The 24,338-nt window shown below is 33.4% G+C and overlaps 1 long non-coding RNA gene across 1 annotated transcript; it reads left to right on the plus strand.

Annotated features, from left to right (window-relative positions):
- The first annotated feature begins 7,609 nt into the window (after nucleotides 1-7,609).
- Nucleotides 7,610-20,408, plus strand: LOC118766460. The gene is made up of 3 exons (XR_005002394.1): nucleotides 7,610-7,699; nucleotides 19,588-19,671; nucleotides 20,315-20,408. It is a non-coding gene; the product is annotated as an uncharacterized LOC118766460 (long non-coding RNA).
- Nucleotides 20,409-24,338: the final 3,930 nt, after the last annotated feature.

The following is a 24,338-nucleotide window of genomic DNA, read 5'->3' on the forward strand; positions in this document are numbered from 1 at the left end:
ATGTGCGCGTCTGAGTAGTTTGATGTGTGTGAATTTGTGCGTCTCTGCATATGAGTGTACTTCTAAGACGAAATATTGATTTTCTGTAATCGCTGCCAGCTGTTGGATGTCTTTGTAACCTGAAGTATGCCGCTTGTGTCATTGTCATATAATAATATTCCAATTCTATAAAATGGAACCTTTTTATGAAATGACAAACAATGAATAAATAAAATAAATAAATAATTAAAATAAAATAAAATTAAGATTTAAATCTTTTTGATTTGCTTGGCTGATTTTTAAAAAAATCAGCCATTCGTGCCCAACAACAACTTTAATCACAACAACAATAATTTGCCGCCCAATCAAGTACAGCTTAATGAGTTTTCTGACCCCTTAATTGTATGATGACTGTCTACTTGAGATTACGTCTTGACTTTCCAGAAACTGAAACTAGGTCTCACCCTCCCTCCCTCCTCTTCTCTCTCTTCTCCCTTCTCTTTCACTCACACTGACTGACTGGCTGACTCACTAACTCACTTATTCCCTTATTCACTCACTCACTCACTCACTCTCTCACTCACTCACTCACTCACTCACTCACTCACTCATTCACTCACTCACTCACTCACTCATTCACTCACTCACACACTCACTCACTCACTCACTCACTCACTAACTCACTCACTTATTCACTCACTCACTAACTCACTCACTCACTCACTCACTCATTCACTCACTCACTCACTCACACACTCACTCACTCACTCACTCACTAACTCACTCACTTATTCACTCACTCACTCACTCACTCACTAACTCACTCACTCACTCACTCACTCACTCTGCACTTTGTCCACGTCGATTATGCAGGTCACAAACTTAAAATCTGTGCAGTAGAACAGCCAATAATATAAATAGCTTAAGCTATCCTGATCCGCTGAAATAATAAATTATCTCGATGAAATCTGAATGTCCTGATATGCCGTTCCACTCACTGACATTCTTTTCTAGTGTCTCTGCTTGGTCTGGATGGCGGCAGTCTCTGTTGTTGCTGTTATTACCTGCAGCTGATGTTTGTGTTGCACATTTCTCTGCTCATCAGTGGTTGAATTTATTTGGTATAATTGCATGCAGTTTAGTGTTCTTGTTTCGTTTAATGCTTTGTTGGCGTTTCAAACATGTTTGTCTTTGGTTACCATTGTTGACATTGTTTCCATTTTTCACTTGCACTATTCCGTCTTGTTTTTGCTCTGCAAAGTGAATTTGCTCTCATCTACACCGGGACTGCTTTCAAATTCACTAGTGTGTACACCAGGATATTACTGGTGTTGTCAAAGTTAATACCTACATATTTGTCATTGAGTTTCTCAGAAAGGCCTTCAAAAATCACTTTTCTATAACTCATGCTATAATGACGTTAAGGTATTCATCAAAACGAAATATTTTCTGCTTCTGCTATACATTTTTAGGTACTGTTTACATATCCACCTCTAAAACTATTTGATTCTTGTTCTGTAAATAAATATTCGATGAAATATGAGAAAAAAATTATGAAAATACGAGGAATTATCTTTTGTAAAGTGTGTTACTGGGGATGTCTCTGCTTCTTGAAGCATAAAAAGAATTTTTTTTGGAAGCCGTGGTGTAAAACCACTTTTCGCGGTTAACAGTGATCAAGTCTTGCGCGGATATATACACTTTCTGCCTTCAAATGAATAATGAGCGTCGAAAGGGTTAATAACCAACCACTACACGATACACAAATATAAAATGTCTTGACAATATAAATGCTTGTATGCCGATAAGAGACGGCAAGGCAAATGAGTGTACCTGTATAAAAGAATCTGAGAGATTTTAATAGTCTTTCATTGAACATTTACCATAAAGTATTCATGTACCTCTAGAAGAATTTTGAGCCATCATTTCCGTGTCCAGGATTCACTGTCAGTGACATTTTGACAGCAGTGTTTGGAAGCTAGTTAAACTTTTTGTGAATTTCGCTGGTCTCGGACAATTTGAAATCCACTCCATATCATCAAAACAACAAAAATAAAATTAACGAGTAAATAAAGAAAGACGTCAAGAACACCTATGTTAGTAAATAGGTTATGCATTACTTGAGATTATTATACAAAAGGATATGGCTTAAAATGTATATATTTGCGTAAATAAGGCCAACATATGCTGCAAATAAAAGCAGAATAGAATGAAGATTCCAATACAAACAAAGATATACGAAACGATCTCAGTAAATCCACGTGAAACACATTATACTAGCCACGTCGTTATGACTATCAGAAGAGAAAGTTTTAAAAAATACCCATGAATGTCAAGAACAAATAAAATTTAAAATCTCGTAACAAATGAGAGGGAAACAAACTTTTGAATACAATTAGAAAAATAAAAACCGAACCCAAAAAAGGAACTGAAAGTCACTCTCTCTCTCTCTATCTCTCTCTCCCTGTCTCTGTGATTTATATCATGCCAATCAGAAAACCGGAAAAAGCTGTCGGGCTATCCAAGGTATTGATAAATTAATACAATAATTTTAATGCAAGCTGGAAACCTAATTCAACTTATGGTTCAGAAGATGTGTCTCGTCATAAAGACACAACATAGGAAATGAACAATGTTTTATAGAAAAGCAAGGGCATTCACTAAAAACTAACATTGAACATGATTTAGGAACCCGTTAAAAATTACCATAGAAACAATGAAATTAATACAAAGCTATAACAAATATACACTATCGAACCCACATTTAACAGAAAACAGAAAATAAATGCATCGTGCAATATTTCAATCACAGTTAACGGTAGGAAGGGTCAAAGAGAAACAATAAAGAATATAGAAGAGGAAGGAAATAAGATTGATGAACGTGGATCATTGTAATCATCCATCCAAGCTACAAACAACCAAGCAACTTTACAAATAAATAAATATGATATGGCCTTTCAAAAAGATTTGTTTCGAATACTAACAAATCGAATTTCTGTTGACATAAACAGCAGCCGTACTAACAATGGAATCCGACCTTGATCCGAACTGCATCGGATCTTCAACAAAATTCCACTCCACAAAATAGGAAACATAATACATTATACTAACTTACAACCTTCCTGTCATTTTTGAGGGGATTGTAAGTGTAGGACTTCTTGTGTTTTCTTTAAATTCTGTTTTAAAAGTTCTTCGACAAGGAAACAAATAAGAAAATATGTAACAGATACATACATACATATATATATATATATATATATATATATATATATATATAAGATGAAGTATAAGACATTCCGAGAACAAGAGAGATTATCAAAAATTCTCATCAGTAAAATTGTTCAAAGGAAGACATTAAATTCGTGAAGGCTGTTTCAGAACAAAAATATTTGAACGGAATCCTAACAGACTTCACTGTTTCATAAAATCAAAACACCAACATCAATGGAAATGATAACATATTGGGGAAGATATGAAACAAAAATTAGCACAACTTGTAAATAATGCACGAGAAAATAAAAGGGAAATATAATATTCTCACAAGAAGGACCCATAACAACCGACAAGCGACGCACGAAAACATCTATTTAGGGCTTATACCTCTTGAGAAATAGAAAGCAACTGGAAAGTTCCCAGCGTTGACAAGACACGCGATTTCTGTTTAAAGGTCCTGACAAGTGCGTATGAGTGTATGCTGTCACCTTGCACTATGTTGTGGAACACACCCCAATTCATACTTGATGGAAATAACTCATTGATTTCTTAAAACATACCTGTGGAACCTTAAATAAGAAACTTTAACTTGCTTACCAAGTCCTGACATAAATATTCACCACGAAGAAGCTAGTTATCTACCCGGAGAGTTATTGATTTGCCAGAGAAGCTGAAGAGATGGTGGAACACGGGATACGAATGTAGAGAGCAACTACAGGTGAAACGGGTTTTTCTAAAAAAACACCCAAAACAAAATTTTAATGCTTTCGATTAAGTACTAAAAGATGATCAGTAATAGTATACCACTATCTTGAGTACAGGAAACATTCCACATAAATACAGAAACCCTATACTAGAAAATACATCAATACTACCCCGTCGAAATAGAAAGCCAGCATTGTAGTTAGGCGAGGTGGCAGAGTTGTTGAGACATTAGGTAGACTGACTTAAAGTAATTGTTCCATCGCTATGTGCGATATGTCTCTCGGACGTCTACGTTCTGAAAGCGTCGTTTGCAATGACGTTCTTCTCAAGAGGTATAAGCCCTAAATAGATGTTGTTTCCTTGGACAACTATCAGAGTGTAGATAGAGGAGTTTTCATAAACAGCCACCCGCTAGTCTTCCACAAAAGGGCCTAGAACAATCCTGTTCATGCAGATAAATGTATAAAGCAGGTCTCTACAAATGGCAAGAAAACCAACGACAAATACAACTAGCCCCATGTCCATAAAAACAGAATCTTGAAAAAATAAACTTATTCTCTCTACATAATATACCTACGTCTGACTCCAATATTAAATCTGTTCATTAAAACCTCAAATAGTTACTGTTGGTACTAATAAACACATTTAAGCACATGCCTAATGCTATTATGATTTATTAAAATATGTTGGCTTTCTTACCGTTCAGTATGTAGTAATTTTATTTGATAAAATAATTTTAAAAAATATTTTCCTGATAACGATTAGTGTTTTTTTTCTGTTGCTTATTAAGTGTTTTGGACATTATATTAAATAGCTCGCAATAAATTTCTATAAATCTTTAATTTATAGTTTCATATTTTTCTAGATTTGAATGTATACAGCAAAATACTGATTATATGATGGACAAGATAAAAACAAATCCTGCTTAATTAAAACTAAATAATAATTTTAAATAAACTCTAATATTTCAATGTCTTTATGTTTTCAAATGTTTGCAATAAATAACGTGGTTTTAGTTTTTGCAACACATTTCGAGCTAATCTCTTTAATCGGTTCTCTTTACAATATGAGGCAATAAATTACGAGATATTCAATATTTGCCACGTACAACTACGACGTTTTCTTTTGCACACACACACACACACACACACACGTATGTATAGATAAAAGGTATATGCATACATGTGTCTGTGTTTCCGTGTGAATGGTATGTGGGATTTCATAAGGCGGCGAGCTGGCAGAAACGTTAGCACGCCGGGCGAAATGCGAAGCCGTATTACGTCTGCCGTTACATTCTGAGTTCAAATCCCGCCGAGGTCGTCTTTGCCTTTCATCCTTTCATGGTCGATAAATTAAGTACCAGTTACGCACTGGGGCCGATATAATCGACTTAATCCCTTTGTCTGTCCTTGTGAGTAGTAAAGAAATAGTTATGAGGGATTTATTTTAAAAATATGACATTCAGTGTACGATATAATATAACAGTTTCTTTTTCTTAATGTTTGCAGACGTGTCTTCCCGTTATTCACGCCAAACATAATTATACACATTATTTTCTTTAACTTATCTGGTAACACTTGGATTATAAGACTTCATTTTGTATAGAACCTGTTGTCTATATTTCACTTTAGCCAATCATCTACAATCACCTATTGTATGTAAATGACAAATGTCTGTTGTAACAAAAAACTTTTCTTATTTAAAGTCTATTTTCGATTCTTACGGGAATTAAAACATACAAAATTTTGTGCCTTATTTGTGTCACTATCAATTGTTCCATCTTCGGGGATATCAAAGATTGGTTACGTAAAAATTCAAAATGTAATCATGTGAGTAGCTTCATAGCATGACGCATGAGAAAAAGAAGTCCGTGTCAATACATAAAAGGTGATGAAGGCATACTTATGAACTTGGCAGCTTCTAACCACAAATCTACGCACTGGTGATTTGAGCGTGATGGCCTTGAGTTTACAAAAGAGAGGTGACTGCCAAGGATCCTACCCGAGGGTCCGAGCAGCCCTATTTAGGGATTGCGATATTTGACTCAAATATATATATAGAAAAACAAAAGCAACCTATCCATCTAAACTTACTGAAATCCATTTTCAGTTCTCAACTGCCATGTTCTCAATTTCTGTGGTCGAAACAAAATAAAAAAAACAAATCAAATTGATTTTGATACGCGGAATAGTTGGACCATGCTGGATGTAGCCAACTCTGGGAGGCTCGAAACAAAAAAACTGACATCGTTGATTGGAAAATAATATATGCTACAATATAGATATATCAACACTGTCAGAAACAGGATTTAATGAATATCGGGAAGAAAAGACCCTCTCTTCCTGAAAAAAAATGTTGTACGAATTGAGGTTGGGGTTGTTTAGGTAGCGCGAACCAGCTGACTGGTATGCTTTCTGCTGCTGTATCTGGGTGGCTAATCGATGTGAGGTTAGCACTAGTTGGTAATCGAAAGGCTAATACTTTTTTTCTTTACTGCCCACGAGGGGCTAAGCACGGAGGACAGACAAACGGATTAAGTCGATTACATCAACTCCAGTGCGTAACTGGTACTTATTTAATCGACCCCGAAATGATGAAAGGCAAAGTCGACCTCGGCGGAATTTGAACTCAGAACGTAGCGACAGCGGAAATACCTATTTTTTTACTAAACCACAAGGGGCTAAACAGAGAGAGGACAAACAAGGACAGACAAACGGATTAAGTCGATTATATCGATCCCAGTGCGTAACTAGTACTTATTTAACCGACTTCGGCAGAATTTGAACTCAGAACGTAGCGTCAGACGAAATACCGCTATGCATTTCGCCCGGCGCGCTAACGTTTCTGCCACCTCACCGCCTTCTCGAAATGCTAATACTTTTAGTACTTATGATTCTACAATGACAAACGAGAAGAATAAAAAGGAGAATTTATTTGATTCATTAAGTGGATATCTTTATGAAGATTACTGATGAGCTACTTTCTCTCAGCGATTTTAATGCAAGCGTGAGAAAAGATTAACTGACAGATGACCCCATTTAGGTCATTCTGGAGGATGTAATTTCAGTTCCATTTCTCATATTCTACTGAGTTATGTATCGAAGCTGATCTCACATTGACAACCCCTTCCGGCTTCCTGAATAGTAGTTTAACAGCCGATGTAATCTATAGTGGAAGCATCATTAATATCCGTTGAACTACGGAATATCTGCAGGTGACAACCCTGTAAATATAATTGCACACGTTATATGATTACAGCAGTGACCAGGTATTTATAAATGCAACGTGAAATTTGTCTGTGGATCTGATGCACAAGCTTGTGGGATCAAAATAAAACCTAAAGAAAAACAACAAAACAAAACAAAAAGAAACCCAGGTAAATGTTAGCAACGTGTACTTGCAGTGATGATGACAGAAAAGTTACAATATTTCGTTTTTATCCGGCTGGTGGACAGAGCAGCTGCGGCTTCAATTCGCTTCGCCATACGCAAGCATATTGATTGTTTTGTTGGAAATAATGTAAATATAGAACAGGTGTCTTCTAAAAGTCAGAAGTACAATCAAGCTGTTCTTAAACAAGGCATGGCATGATACCAGCCGACCCCCAAGCACGAACACATTTCTAGAAAAGGAATCGCGGTTGTTCAATGCAGAAAGGATTTTTCAAGAAGGCAGATATAATTTACGCCTTTGCTTATTCGCATAATGTGGAGGCATTTTATATCAACCTGAGAGAAGTGTATGGACACTAGCTAGGTGACAGCGCACCAATGAGGAGCATGGATGTTTTATAACTGACAAGGTAGGAGCAATATAATGAAGCATTAGAGTGAACAATTTACTGAGCCAGCAAGCTATTCTTCAACAACTTCTCGGAAGATTCTTGAATGTATAAAGCAATTTCCAAATATATCCGTTTGGATCCACCACCTAATTTAGTATTTGTCATCTGGGAAGCAAAACCAGTGAAAGCTCTCGGTTTGTTGTATTTCTCGATAAATCTACGGGCAATAACTGCATTGTAAATATTTTAAATTCTTCGAAGAATGTTAGCAATGTGGTTACCTCCTCAACAGATCAGGGAGACACAGATATTTACCTTTTACAAACAGAAAAGTGACCGACGGAACAATGGCGCTTATCGATGAATTGTCCTTCAGTTGCCTGGAAAAGTTTGGCAAAAACACTCCTCTAGCGATCGCAAGTTATTATTCAAGTGATTTTTTCTTATGTGTATTGTGTATGTCTTGGAATGTTAATGGTATTATATTCACCTTGCTCTAAATTCAAGAAAATATGTGACCCGCGTTTCTTCTCTTACATAGTCATTCGACAGTGTGCGGAAAGATGGATTTAGGACCCTGCTAAAAATATAGATATTTTGACAAGTTTCTGGATATACTGGAGATCCACGATGGTATATGTGTCACAATCTCTCTTGAAAACAACAACTCAAATCTGGCTATGAAGTTTCAAATCTGGTTTTCCTTAGAATAAAGTAGATTGTGTACTCGCTCAAATGTTAATTCCGATGTTTTATAGGCTTGAAAGGATAGCGATCGAGTTCACAGGTTGTTGGTAGATTACTGAAGCTATCTAAAGTCAGGTCACCTTAGAAGTTTGATGATATGTGTATTTGTTACTTTCTCTTTGCTTATGACTCAGCTCTCATGTTTCATTCCCTGGAAGAGATCAAGAAGATTTCTTTCAAGTTTGTACTGGCCCTTTTGGACTATAATCTCTTCAAGAAGCTAAACATTGTTGGCGAAGTTTCTTCATTATATTTGAAATAATTCTCTTTCTAGACTGTCAAGAAGAATTTTTTTTAGTATCATATTTATTACTACCAGCAACACACATATCAGCTTCTTTATAATAAAATATTGTGCAACAAGGCACTTTTTACAATATTGATCTCCAACTTTGTCAAAGAATTCCAGATGTTACAAGGCGTGAGCCGTTACCTTCCATGCAACTGAATACGGCTTTAATTCTTATCAATTCTTTATTAGATAATAGAGGAATGCTTCTCTCTAAACTACGTAATGTGTGCTTCATGTGTGTATTGACCAACTTTCAATTGAGTATTTACTAATAACGAAAACAAAACCGATTTCTCCATTGAAGTACCTTATAAAACTTTGCCAGAAAGTATGTTAAGTAGTGATATTAACGATTATGTCTAAATAGATCGAAATATTTATCCTCCATTGCTATGTTTTTTCTACTTATTCTTTTATTTTATCCTTTCTACTAAGATTATCTTCTTCAGAATTCGGAAAATCTTTAACAAAAGAAAATATATGTCCTATAATTTGATAGACAAATGTCTTCCTTTTTAATTTTTTTCCATAATTCACGTGTTCAGTCACTCGAACAAAATTATCATAGATTATGGAAAAATCATTTCAAATCCGAAATCTTAGATATTTTAATTCAGATTTAGAACTATGGCGCCTAAGTGGCATGCGAAATCAAATATCTAGACAATCATTTATATATATATATAGTTACAGAATAATCTATACTTAACTCCAAATTTTTCTCTTCTGAAGAAAATTATTATCGAAATCTAAAAACAGTCGAAAGCTTCACCTATATTTTATTACGAGAGTGAAACATTCTCGTAAATATTCCAAAAGATAACTGATCAAGAAAGAAAACCTTCCTAAGTCTACTTAAATTTTCTTAAATTCCTTAAAAATGAACCTAAACTGCAAGCTTAGATTCAATTTGAAAATATTTAAGAAAGATCCACTGATATTTTAATTGAACCGTAGTAACTTCAATAACTGAATGCTATCCCCTCAGCTTCGTGTATATTGTTTAAGTATTAAAACTAGAAATTATAGAGTTTATTGATACATATTTTAATTTTCATTTACGAAATATCTGGGTTGTGTTGCTGTATTATCCATCCTGTCGTTTATGGTGGGAAATTTTTGCCTCTGCCAAAGCAGATCCGTTGTCTAGTCGAATTGTGTGCACACATGTTCGATTCCTTGTCTCAATTGGATTGGTGATCGACTATTTTGTTTTTAATACATGACAATGGCTGAAAAATTGGCCATATGTTTCTTATAGTCACAGAATCCGATAAAATCAATTCATTTAATCTTCCAGGTTATTTTTTTTTCTTAATACTTCAATTTTATGATGTTCAACCCACTCTGTTTATATTCTTCTCAGTAAGGCTATTATTTTCTCCTTTTAATCTTTTTCACGTGCTGAATAATTTTTCTGTTTATTATTGCATTTTTAAAATTCCCTGTGTATTTCTTATTTTCGTTATTCTTTTATTCTTTTCTTTTACTTGCTTCAGTCATTTGACTGCGGCCATACTAGAGCACCACCTTTAATCGAACAAATCGACCCCAGGACTTATTCTTTGTGAGCGTCGTTCTTATTCTATCGGTCGCTATTGCCGAACCGCTAGGTGACGGGGACGTAAACACACCCCCATCGGTTGTCAAGCGATGATCGGGAGTCGAACAGAGACAAATACACACACACACGCACATAAATATATATACACAATGGGCTTCTTTCTCTTTTTTTTGTTAGTATTATACAGAAGTTCTGTTCTTTGTAATCTGATGGTTGTTATTTTAGAAGTACACGCTTGTTCAGTTCATGTACATGGCTTCTGTTCTGAATGCTTTTATATTCCTTGTCAATTTTTATTCTATTATCAATGGTTTCGTTAACTATTCTTCGATTTAAGTTATGTGATTCATTTTAGGGGAGTGCATCATTTATTGAGATTTAGTGTTAAAATCAGAATTATTTTCAAGCCAACTATTTGACTAGGACATTGGTCTCGTTTCAGTTTTGAGGTACAGTGTGGCTGTAAAATATTTGTAGTATAGAAATTAATTGCTTTCTTTTTCTGAATCGAATGTTCACTTATTTGCTTACATTGCCATTATTTTCGAAAATTATCGCGGTGGTAGATCGACCATAGTAGCTTCTGGAGTTATTAATGCAGCTGATTTCGGTTTGAATATTACTGAGTGGATAGCTCCATTATGTTAAGTGTGTCACCGCTTATCATACATGTATTGTTTTTTATCTTGAACCATTGCTGGTAGATCTACAAATGTCGAGGGTCATTCCACATGAATGTACATGCGGGTAAAACGTATTGACATGCGTTGACAGCATATTATTCTGTTATCCTAGAAGTCTGCAACACTGCTGAAGGTATACGACGGCAGGATGAGAACATACCTTAATTAGTATAGGTCAGTGATCTTGCGACTGGCAAGCTTAGCGAATCAATGAACGATCATTTTGATTCCCATTTGAGAAGAACTAGAAGTGAATAATCACAGAGAAAAGAAAAGAATTGGGGCGAGTATATGAAAATAAGTGTCGAACTGGCCGATGTTGTCAAGGTAGGGCAAGGGAGACGGCAATATAGTTCTACTTTTCAAATGAAGAAGATTTAGTATGTCCTTGAAAGAGAAATCTGAAGAAACTAGCTAATATGCAGCACAACATATTCATATCGAATATGTGTCTCGCCTTCGAGACGGTAAATCGAGCAAAGAACCTGGTAGCGTTAGTGCATGGGCATCAGAGATACTATACGAACAACAAGGGATTACTGAAACAGACGTCGATTCTTGGCAAGTGATCAGTTTGAGCAATATTTTGAACATTTGATAATTTTAGAATGGTTTTATTACAGTGGTTTTCAGGAATAAGATTAATTTAGATTGACTTTCTTTTACATTTTATATTCTGCCCTCTACTTGCATATTTTAGCTCTCTATGTCTAAAGCAAAAGGTTAACGATCACACAGAACAAAAAGTGCAGTCACATGTCGTCACCTAAAGACAAGACGATTAACTATGGCTGACATTTCTGTATTAAATATCACAAACCTTGTTTCCAGTTAAAATGAGCTGGTTGGACAGAATGAATACTTGAAAGATAACATCCGAGAAGAGGGAACAGGAGAAAGTAAAATAATAAAACTTAGACAAAAATGCAAAGAAGAAGAAAGTAAGAAAGAAGGAATAGTAAAGCATGGTAAGAAGTAGACAGAAAAGATGTTGGACTTTATGATGGCTTCTTTCTACATAAAAATCTAGCGAGGATATCTAACCGGAAGACATTAAATGACCATTCACTTACAATATTTTAAAGTAGACGCTGAAGTTAGAATATGAAATTCAGAGTCATCTGTCTAGTTTATGGTTGCTCATAAAATTGGTATTTGTGTTTGTACTTGAAGAAATATCTATATTTCTCAGGAAGTATTCTCTATGCATAAACAAATGTAGAATGCGTAAAAGTATACACACACACAGTCATATATACACATATGTGTGTATATGTGTGTGTGTGTTTGTGTGTATGTGTTTGTGCGTGTGCATGTATACGAATTATTTATATTTGTGGATGAGTGTACGCACAGACAGAGACACAGAGACACAGAGACACAGACACAGACACACACACACACACACACACACACATTCTCTCTCTCTCTCTCTCAAACGCACGCATATGTATGCACACGCGCGCAGTAGTGGATCTTTCTAATACTGTTACAAAACGAACAGTAGAATGAGTAGAACTGTTGACAGAAATTCATCCTTTTTCGTTGATGTATTTTCAATCTCGTACTAGCATTCGATCCAACTCTAGCAATTGAGCCAGATTTTGTCACCATATATATATATAATTAAAATTAATCAAAGGACATACTAAGTATGTCTACCTGCTTGAAATTACAGTCAAAACTCTTATTAAATCGCCAAAAATACACTGATGAAAACTACAGAAATCAAACGAAGGCAAAATCAGGTTAAGTCAATCTACTAACATACATTTAAGTATTTGGATTCACGTGGACCGGTTTCTGCATTGGTAAAATAAACCATAGCTTCTCCAAACCTATCGCTTGACACCTTCATAAATTAATTTTTGGTATATATATATATCTGACTTAAAGGGTAATTCTCGGAAAAGCGGATCTTATCATTTGGTTCCGTTCTCATAATTGTTTCGCTAATCTAATAACAACAATACTAAGTATGTAGCCCTTAAAACGATTTTTGTGCATTTACAGAGAATACCGAACTGTCTTACATAGGATCTTGTTTTTAGAAATTCCAAATACGTTATGGATACCTAAATTGAAAAGTCAGTTGCGTAATAACTTAAATTTGTTACCTGATAGTAAGAATTCAAATAAAGTAGGCCCGAAAAGAACTTTTGTGCATTCCCAAAGAATATTACCCTCAGGGCCGCTAGTATTGAAATAGATTCACAATGAATGTAGAAACAGACTGACATTTAGTTTTAGAGAAGACATACAAATAAATATGCATATAGATTTAAAAATAAAATAACATGTAGATTACCAATACATTTACAGCACTAACTAATATTACAGTTAGGTAATAAATACCTGATGATTCGGTGAATCTTATTAAGTTTGTAGATATTATTGATATATAACATTTTTGGTCTTTCCTTGTGGGGTATAAATGAACAAATGATTAGGATTTCTGACTTCAACGAAAAATCTGAAGACATGTTTTTACCCCCAGACGAAAGATAAACACATTTTAATTCGAATTTTTATACATTTTTACTGATACTTAGTAAGATGAGATTCATCATCGAAACCGGTAATATTTTCTTTATATAATTTTTAAAATCACTTTTATTAAATTCCTTCTTAAATTAAAATATCTTAGATTTACTTCTGTGCTATTTTTCTCCTCCATATTATATATATATATATATATATATATATATATATATATATATATATATATATATAGATATATATATATGTGTGTGTGTGTGTGTGTGTGTGTGTGTGTGGTGTGTGTGTGTGTATGTATGAGTATATATGTGTTTGTAGGTACATACGTATGTGTGTGCATGTATATATATTCTTGCCCCTCCTTAGCCTTCTTTAGTCAGAGCTGACCAGGGGTAGTGTCCTTGCTGCTTTCAGCTCAGCTGGAGCAGCGTCTCCGGTGGCTAAACAGACATATACATGAGCGACAGTCTCTGTCACATAGATTTGTTGGAGTTACTGCACAATATTTGCCGGACTCGCTTGTCTGCTACTGTGCTCATTAACCTCTTTTTTCCTGACATAAGGTCTTCATTGAGGAAGGTCCATCATGTTGGCCGGTTAGCTGCGAAGATCTGCCATGTCTCTGCGTTGATGACAAGGGCGTTGGTTAAGATACATCCAACGCATGAAGGATGGCTTCATCTGACAGGGCATTCTCTATGATGAACTGGCATCTGGAAGAAGGGTCACCGATCAGCCTAAGCTACAATACAGAGATCTGAAGGAGCTTGTCTATATACATATACATACATACATATATGGACACACACATACACAGATATATATCATTTAGCTGCTACCTTCTACTCTGCTCCCTCCTCTACTCCCTTCCTTTTTCAGAAACATGTCAGTATGTATATAAGGAGAAAATATGCATATTTACAAATATGTCGGTAGGTATATAATGAGAGGGGAAAAAGGAGAGAGAGAAAAATACGCTTCCAAAAGCAAGAACTGAATCAAAAGTAACATTTTGAATTGTAATTAAATTTCAATGGATTGACTTCATCAATACAATATAATATCTTTCCCCACCTTGTTACTTTTTTTCTTTTTCTTGCTCCCTATCTTCCTCTCTTTCTGCCTTTCGCAAAAACAAACAAACAAAATTTTCTCCTCTTCTAATCAAAGCAAAAATCATCTCCTCTTCGATTCATATAAAAGACGAAGAAACGTTCTGTTTTTATAATGTTGGTTTTAATTCTACTTGAAGAGATTAGTTAAACGAACTATATATATATATATGTGTATATATATATATATAATATATATATATATATATATATATATATATATATATATATATATATATATATATATATACATATATGTGGAAACATATATATGCGTGTGTGTATAATTTGAGTATGAAATAATGCTGTTGCTGTTGCTTCTTATGATTGTGATGATCAAACGGAGGTTGTAGCGGTGGTTTGGAGAATGAAAATCGGTAAACAGTTGCGGTTGGAACTAAGGTTGCACTCAGTAATTCCTGAGAGTTCTACATCTTCCAGTTAAGCCGTGGACATATATGAATGCCACCAATTTATAAACACAGCATAATTGCATTTTCACAGTGTTTTATTTAAGTTTTTCTATTTAGATATTTAGTACTGTATTGAATTAAATTTTATAATTAAAATCAATGTAATTAATTTATTTCGCTTTTATCGTACATAGTTCTGGCAAATGACAAAATCCTCGAAAAATTAATTGCAATTAATTCATTTCTCAGCATTTTTATTATGACTGTTAATAAAAGAAATCTCTTGACTTTAATGTATCCTACATTAACGATGCAGACAAAAATATATATTTTTCAAGAATGAATATAATAATACATTTTTCAAACAAAGATTGAAATAAGAAAAACAAATCAGTAAACAATAATTTATAAAAGTATCTATAAATAAATTACATTGATAAAAGACACAAATGTATTATTAGAGCCGTATCAGTATTCTAAATAATGAAAATTATAGGTATTCAATAACGAAACCATTAGTATTTTACTGGTCCACTTACTGAAAACTTAAAATGATAGTTGTTCAATTTATTACGGCTGAAAATGCAAGTAAAAGTCAAGCAATATATATATATATATATATTATATATATATATATATATATATATATATATATATATATATATTATATATATATATATATATAATATATATATATATATATATATATAATATATATATATATATATATATAATATATATATATATATATACTTCAAATATAAAAGAAATATATTTGTACAGAAAGAAAAATTATTTTATATTCGAAGCACACGCATTGTAAAAAATCATAGTTGCGATAAATCAAATTATTCTAATAACTCTGCCTGAAGAATTTTGTAAAAGTCACATTTATTGATTCTAAAATTGTAACGTTCAACACGAAAACCAGAACATAATTTTGGAAATTAAAAAAAAGGAATATTTCTTTTAATCGTAAAAGCGGAATAAAATAATCTACAATTGAACACATATAGAGAAATATAAAATGCAATATATTTATAAAACAATGTATCCCTAGATAAACACATTGAGTATACTGTGATTATTTTGATTTCAAGGAGACGGTGCAACGGTTATCAATGCTGTTGAATTTTTACGCTTACAAGTAGTTTGTTTTCATTGTTCTAAAAAATATTACATTAAAAAACTTAACAGGAATAGGATTTGTTTGAAAATATTATTTATTTGATTTTCCAGAATTTATCACAATAGAAAAAAAATATTCAAAGACTTTATTCAGTGTTGATTGTATACTGTACGGTTCCTATATATTTAGTCATTGATAAATTAGTTTCTGTTGTTCCAGAAATTCTACAGACCGATGTTGCATGCCATGAAGAATTTCTTTTAAAACCGTTCCCATCTGATCATTGGTTGGAGAAGGTTTAATATTTCTTCCGGATTTGATTTATTCCCTTCTGCTAATTTCAAGCCTGCGTTCCAATAAACTTCTGACAATGTCATTGTATGTTGCATTTTAAATTTATCATCAGTTGCCAACCAATTCTCATATTATTATCTTGTGTGTGTATATATATATATATATATATATATATATATATATATATATCATCAGGAATGAAAGGTTTCATTTAAAATAAGTCATAATTCCTTCTGAGCAGCTATTTCTATGCTTCTTATTCTTTTTTCAGAAACCCTGTGTTGTTAAGCAATTATTTTTCCGGACTTGTTGCCATGCCTTTGCTGTCATACAAATGTACCAGAAATCCGTTTCACATTTGCATCAAATTGGCTTTGATCGAGTTTGGATAGAGTTTTTTTACAAATTGTCTATGAATATCGCATGGCACACTCATTACATTACTCTAGAGTTTGAAGATTAAAAAAAAATGACGATTTTGATAAAAAAAAATCAGTGTAAAATTACAAAACAACTTATTAGTTTAATTTCAAAACTTAAGTGATCAGTTGTTAAAAATAATTGTAGCCTTCCAATAGTTTACATTATAACTCTAATGGAGATGTAAATGATTGTTCGAAATTCAGAGAAGAAAAACCCCATCAAAACAACAATACTTTTCCGAAACACTAGAAGGACTCGCAATAAAGAATTCTCCGTAAGTGTTGCATATGTTGTTTATTCTAGCCCTTGCCCTCTATCAGTTGACAGTGGACAGCTGGCAGTAGAGCACAAACAGACATTGATGATCAACTATTATCCAGCTGGAAGACGTACCCTGCCGTGGCCACGTTACAGGTGACTTCATCTCCTTCAGGAACAAAATCATAGTAGTGGATATGGCGGATGATGCAAGGCAGTGCTGCTGGAAGCAATTAAAAATTTGTAAATAATGATGGGAGATAACCCGCTAACTACAGCTATAGAAGGAGTGGATGAGTTCAAGGATGTGTATACGGTGAAATATGTCTTTCAGTTGATACCCTCTTTTTTGTTGTCTGCTCACGGCAACATTTTCCCACTCTGTTGTCAACTTCTTTCTCGATCGTGTCTCAGTATAATATGATGTTATATGCTGTGTCGGTAATACTCTAGGGCAAAAAAGAGGGCATCATCATCATCAAAAATTGATTTCTAAATAAATTGCTACATCTGATTGGTGTGGACCTGTAATTACTTCAGTTTCAGAAGGCAGTCAACAATATAGTATCGTATGCAGAGACCCTCTTCTTCCTCCACGTTTTATTGTGATACTGCGAACATCATGCCAAAAACTTCAAGAGAATACGCGCGTGTATGCACTCCTGCTTGAATTTGTTTGCTCTTTGGAGGAACTTTGAGAAGTCGTTGTGTCTACCGTGGACAAGCTGTCCATAATGAGGTTGCATTCAAGTCCTTTCAGGATTTCTTCATCCACTCCCTGATCACATGATCAGGTAATCTCTATAAATGTTACATAGAAATCCATAGTCCCTTTCCTATTTTTCTCTTAAGTCTGTCAGAGAACAAATGCATAATCGGGTGGTAGGGTCCCTGCTGTTTCTGAATACCCACTGGATCTCTGGAAAATATTCTACATGAAGTGTTCTTCTGTTCAGGAGTATAGTTGCAGATTTTCCAGCAACGAAGAGCAGGTAATATCCATCGAGAGATAGTTTTTTTTTATTAGTTGGTGTAATCGGACATTTCCTCTTCTTTCTGTCCATGCCATTAGTGCATCTTATTTCCAGCAGCATAAAAACAATTCATAGAGTTTGGTATGCAAGCCAGGGCCTCCGTTCCTGTAAACTACAAGTGGGATTTGGTTTAACACCTGCTGCTATTGCACGTTTCAGTTGCTTTATGTCGTTGCATACCACTACTATGTTTGAAATCCAACTATGTTAATTTTTCTGTTTTTAATGGGTTAAACGAATCACTGGAATATGCAGCTACTACTGAAGAGAATTTGGAAATGCTCCGATCACCGGTTTAGTATGCACTTCTCCGTGAAGTGTACTTAACCGTTAGCACTACACAAAGGAATCGAAAGCTTATGCAAATAGACAAACATCAATTTAAAGCTGCATAAATTCATCAATAGTATCCGATATTTGAGCACGATTCGATATGTCTGCACATACTGACATCCTAGATCGTATCACGAAAAGGGTGAGCCGGCCTATTGGTATAACGCCAAAACATACACGCTGAAGCTTTTGGCTAAAACTTGTAGTCCTTCGTCTCTCTAAATTTTACACAATAATATGATGCTCTTTGTTCTGCTGAGTAGACTGAGTTCATGTGACTAACATCCGGGCCTTCCAAGCCTAAACAACTTACGTCTCCTACCAACCATTGATATTTCTAACATATTACTCTGCACTATAATAATTACAATTCGACCAGCCGTTGAGTGTTGGTTATCTGGAACTCCCCCTTCGCTCATCCAATCCCTGTGCGCTTGATTTGCATAGAGTCGAGAAAAACATGGACAATAGCAATTTTATTTGTAGGGGAGCCGCTGAGGACCATGGGTATTCCGTTCTGCAAGTAACATACAAATCAAAAAATGTTTTCTTAAAAGAACAAAACGTCCACATCACTTGTCTCCCAAGTGTTTTGAATTACCTTATTGCTTTCATCGAGCCACTGTCAGTTATTATTTGATTATATATATATATATACATACGTATGCATGTATGTACGTATGTGTGTGTGTATATATATATACATGTATGTATATTTATATGTGTGTGAGTGAGTGTGTGTGTGTGTGTGTGTGTGTGTGTGTGTGTGTATGTGTGTGTGTAAATATATCTTAAATGTTTTCTTTTCAATCATATTTTTCCAGCAATTTTAGCGCAAGCACAGAAGTTGACTTTCATCTCTGCCATTTCCTATTTCCGTCATATGTGATAAACAGAAGTTTTCTTTATTAGTGCTTGTGGCTGTATTGATGGGGTATCTTTATAAATGTTGTATTTAGGAGAGATATTAATTCTAGAGATAAGTGCAACAATCTAAAACCTACTCCCCAACGGATACCATCTAATGATCTATAACTTAAGTACTACACATTCCAACAATTATTTATTGAAACGTGTGTTCTTTCGTTATATTTCATTTCCTATAAGTTCATTCCTTCTTAATAGATTACCAAATATAAATGAAAATGGACAGCCATAACAGAAAGGATTTCGACATCAACTTCCAAGAATTACGATTTCCATCTCAAGGTAAATATTTCATTCTATCACTGTAGACTTTTCTTTCTTCCGTTCCATTTAAACAGGAAACATTTCGGTTTGCATCATATACCTATCTCATATCCAAAGTTTACACATCGATAACAACTACGATCGACTCCCAATCAAACACTGATTTGAGCCCTATCAATGACACCATAGAGGATTATCACAATACCTTGTGATTCCGTGTTCAATATTCTTCAATATTTCATTCTAAAGGTAAATATGTTTTCTGTTGTTCCCGCTGTATCACTATTGTTTTATATTTCTGCTATTTTCTATCTTTCAAAAGTATGTTTTCTCCTCTCGTCCACGTTTTTACCATAAACATCCTGTAAGATTACATATTTTCACTTTTGTTTTAAAATTCATCCATAATAGTTCTTTACTAATACTTACAGATCAAAAGGAAAAATATACAAATATGTGATATTCTTCGATACTATACGAAACATAATATTACTGAAGTATTAGAAGAGATTACAGCCATCAACTATAACAAAATACATAATATTCTTCGTTTGTTGACATTTTCTTAACTCATTCGTATTTCTGTTTCCTTCTCTTCTGTATATATTGCACTGTACAATTTATACCTTTCTTTTTCTTTTCTCATATAACACAACTACAGCATCAAGATTTGACTAAAACCACAACCAATAACAAACATAATCCTATACACCAGCATCTTCAGACAAAATACTTCCAGTCTATTTCCATCTTAAGGTAAATATTCTCCATTTCTTGACCGGTATCTATACATTTTATGTTTTTGTAACGTGGAATACACAATATTTCTTAAAAAGTTAGTAGCTTAATGTCTCATTTGAGATATTAAGCTACTAAGCACAGTTCTTCTTTGAAAAAACATTGGCTCTTTTTCTCACATCCTAATATTGTTTGTCATAACTCTCTTTCCATTTCACATATCAATTCAAAATTATCTTCCACAACTGATTTTCTCTTATTTTAAATTACGTAAATCAGACGACCCTATACCAAACCACATGTAAAGAAACCATCATTAATAACAGAAATGATCTTTACATTCCCAAAACAGAACTGAATAAGATCTCCATCAGTTGAATAGCACTATCCCTTATTTGACCATACTTCTTTCCGTTCACACGTTTGATGAACTCTACAATTTACACATTGCTACCTACATTCTGTATCTCTCAGTCTCTCATTTCTTTTACGTTTCAACAATGACCACACCAAACCAGATTACAGCCATACACAACATCTGTTGGAAGAAGAAACAATTATAGGCTATTTTAATTACAAGAGAAACGGTCATTCTTTGTTTATTTATTATCTCCGTGTATCCGGGTAACAAAAGTACATTACAAAAGATAGAATTTGAGGCTCACCTGTAAGGATTACATCAAGAGTAAATTCTGAAATGAACTCAAATAAATCACTTCTTACATTATCATTTCATAACTAGTCTTAACATATCGAAATTTCTTATAAGAATATTTTCATTGACTTTCAGTAGCAATTTCATATCAACACCGTCTCCTTGCCAAAATAACACATTTGACTTAGTCATCTTCACCATCTCAAAGACAATAAAATCGCAGCAGAAGAGCCTGATACACGAGTAACTAGGAACTTCATTAATGCACTATCATACAACACATTTCTTTAGTCATTGAATTGTATCGTCGACAAAGCCAGAATGATAGGCATTTTCCAACAGAAAGTAAATATTTTCCACTTTTTGCTCATTCATTGGTAGTTAACTCCTGCTCCCCAGTTAACAAATTTTGACTTTCATAATTACATTCAGAATTCCTCCTTTCTTTCACGTATTGCAATACAATCGCAAAGAAGATTAGTATAATATGGCGGATAATGCAGGTAAACGTCTCAAGCAGTGTGCCAACAGACAAAATCAAATATGACTCGTTCCAGGGGTTACTCTTTTCCATAATCTTCAAACAATTCAAATTTAAGACATGAGCATCACAAACATCACATCCGAAGACAATTATTCTTAGAAGCGACATTACAGACGATCTTTCATAATAAGATAAAAATCCTGCGTGCTTTACCTATTCGGCTAATGTTACTCGCGAGCATTTCTAGGCTTCATCTCTAACTCAGTTCTCAACCAAAGCAATGATGGTTTAGTCCTAAGCAACATTTGGAGAAAAAAACAATTGAAATTGGGTTCATTAGAAAAAAAGGTCAAACTAAGTAAGGTCAGAATATGCAAAGTCAAAAATAGGAGAGTAATGTTAAAAATTATCTCTGAATCGGAATATCTCAGTTATTTTAAAAGAACTTATAAATCAATTGGCCTTTAAAAAATTGTGCTCATAGAAAATAATTTTTTTATGAAAATCCCATTTAAAAATATTAACTACAAAAACATTTATTGAGGCTTTAAGAGACGAAAAATTTTAAAATAGTAAGTAACCCCCAAATATGATTTTGAATGAAAATTTTCCAGCTGTTTCAAAAGAAAACTATACAATAGTTGTGCAAGAATGAAAGAGTTATATGAGAAGTAGCGTATGGTGAAAAGCTTGTTAAATATAAAAAAGTGACGAATGAAAAACGTGATATTTTTAGCAAATCAAAATAATTTTTTTTCACTTTAAGAGAAAAATATTTTTTGCACTCAAATGAAAGAGTTCATCGATACGAGTATTTTTGTGAAACCCCGTCTAAAAATATGGATAAGAAATGCTAATTTTTAGTTCATATAAAGTTTCACTATAATGATTATATATTAAAACATATGCATATTATAATAAAACAATTTCACTCTTTAAAAAAAGCTAATTATTAATTATTCAAATAGAATACAATATTACCTTATAATAAAAATCGTTTAATAGTATATTGATTTATTTGATTTAATTTGAAAAATTGGAACATATTCTTTATAAGTTCTGGTAGCAATTTTCTCAGTTGTATTTTATTGCTTAAATTTTAATTTATCATTTCATTATGTTAGCTCGCGTTATTGATCTCATAGCAAAGACAAACACCGATAAACCTGTCTCTCCCTTAGGTACTTGTGCCGAAAAACTGGATTTGAATCATCACCGTTTGCTTAAGTATTTTGTATTTTCTCTCGGTTTATTCGATTGTCATATTGCTCTTCTATCTATTAAGATAGTCTACTAGTGTTATTCTTTAAAGAAAACAAGTTATTTTATGTTTATTAATCTACCCATTACTATTCTACTATTACATATCAAGTTTTTAAAAATAAAGATTTTTATTTATTTATTAAATAATTTTATTTAAATTATAATTTATTCTATATTAATATCATTAGAGTTAATACTATGACTTTTCTCCATGACGTCTTTACGTGCAATTTTTCATTTTATGCGAGTTTTTCTTTGCACTTTATATAATTTTCAAATTGATACCATGGACTGTAAACGTATCTCTAATATCATTTATAATTATAATTATATTTCTAATCACCAGATAAAATGTTTTCACATTAAAGGAAGCTTTATAAATTAACACCCAATAAGCACTCATTTTTGATTATAAATATTGCTTGCATTCTTTAATTTTAGTGCTTATTATTATTAAAGAGAAGAGGAGAAGTGAATCATAATTAGTACAGGAGACCTCCACAGAGCAACAATTCAATTCTGTAATAACTGTTGCCAACAGCATTCCAAAACATTCAGCATTCAGGTACATATTCCTTATTTTGCAGGCGTTTCAAGATTCATTAGTACTTATCTTATTCATTACCATTTCCTGGTGGCAAAACAATTATGATAAATTTGCATACCGAACAGATAATATTGCTTATGAACAACAAAGAACAAAACACAAAATGTAATACTCAGTGCCAATACATTCATAAGTACTATACTCATTTTCCGAAATTGCGTTCGCCCATGGCCAGGCCATTATCACAATATGTTATTTTAGGGTTCTAAATTTCCATTACCAAAGTATCATATATTGCGTGTTGTACATACGTAATGATTTCCTAAATAAATTTAGGAAACAAAATCACACATTTATAAAAACAAAAAATACATTGCGATGAAAGAATTTCAAATAATCAATAAAAAACACAGTACAGAAGGACGAACACCATACACTCAGTTCTATATGATATACATTATTCACATACATATGCTTCTGGGTTTTTCACAGAATGCAAAAGAACTAAAAGCCTCAATCCAATGTTGCGAATTGAATACAGATATCATATTTTCACATAAATGACAGCAAAGGGGCTAACTACAAAACAGCAGTACACATACAAATTATATAATATATGATATAATATAATACAATACAATATTATATATATTATACATACACACACATATATATATATATAAATATATCCATTTAATATGTAGTCATTTTATAAAGTTCGCGAATAAGACACATGATACTAAATTTCACCTTATTTTCGCAGGCGATTTGCGTAAGAAATGCACCATTCTCTTAAATTCCCTTACATCCCTTATATTTCTCTTCTATTGATAAAAATCTACTCGAAGATGAGTGTTCATTGCTATTGCCAGCCACACAAAAATCCTTCTTAACAAAGAAGACTGGCAAATACTACAATGATAACGAACAATCCACCCTGTCATAGCAGGAATACTAGATTCAAGTAGCGCTATAACAACATGTTCAAACTACACTTC

The sequence above is a fragment of the Octopus sinensis genome, linkage group LG16 (assembly GCF_006345805.1).
Source record: "Octopus sinensis linkage group LG16, ASM634580v1, whole genome shotgun sequence".
Taxonomy (NCBI): Eukaryota; Metazoa; Mollusca; class Cephalopoda; order Octopoda; family Octopodidae; genus Octopus; species Octopus sinensis.